A 233-nucleotide genomic window follows, 5' to 3' on the forward strand; every position below is an offset into this window, starting at 1 on the left:
TAAACAATTCAAATCCCATTAAAGATAGGCAAGAAAGAGATTAAAAGTTTAGATTACATGTGAGTTCAATTGTACTTTTAGAAAAATAAATTTAGCTCATAATATCTAATAAAAACTTTATGCAAAGAAAATTAGCCATTAATTCAAGTCAAAGAAAATAACAAAAACACTAAAATAAAGAAAGAAAACTAATAATTGAAGCTTTGTGATCTTAATTCTCCCTCCAATTCTCT

The sequence above is a fragment of the Theobroma umbraticum genome, unplaced genomic scaffold (assembly GCF_002168275.2).
Source record: "Theobroma umbraticum cultivar Fairchild unplaced genomic scaffold, ASM216827v3 scaffold_67.0, whole genome shotgun sequence".
Taxonomy (NCBI): domain Eukaryota; kingdom Viridiplantae; phylum Streptophyta; class Magnoliopsida; order Malvales; family Malvaceae; genus Theobroma; species Theobroma umbraticum.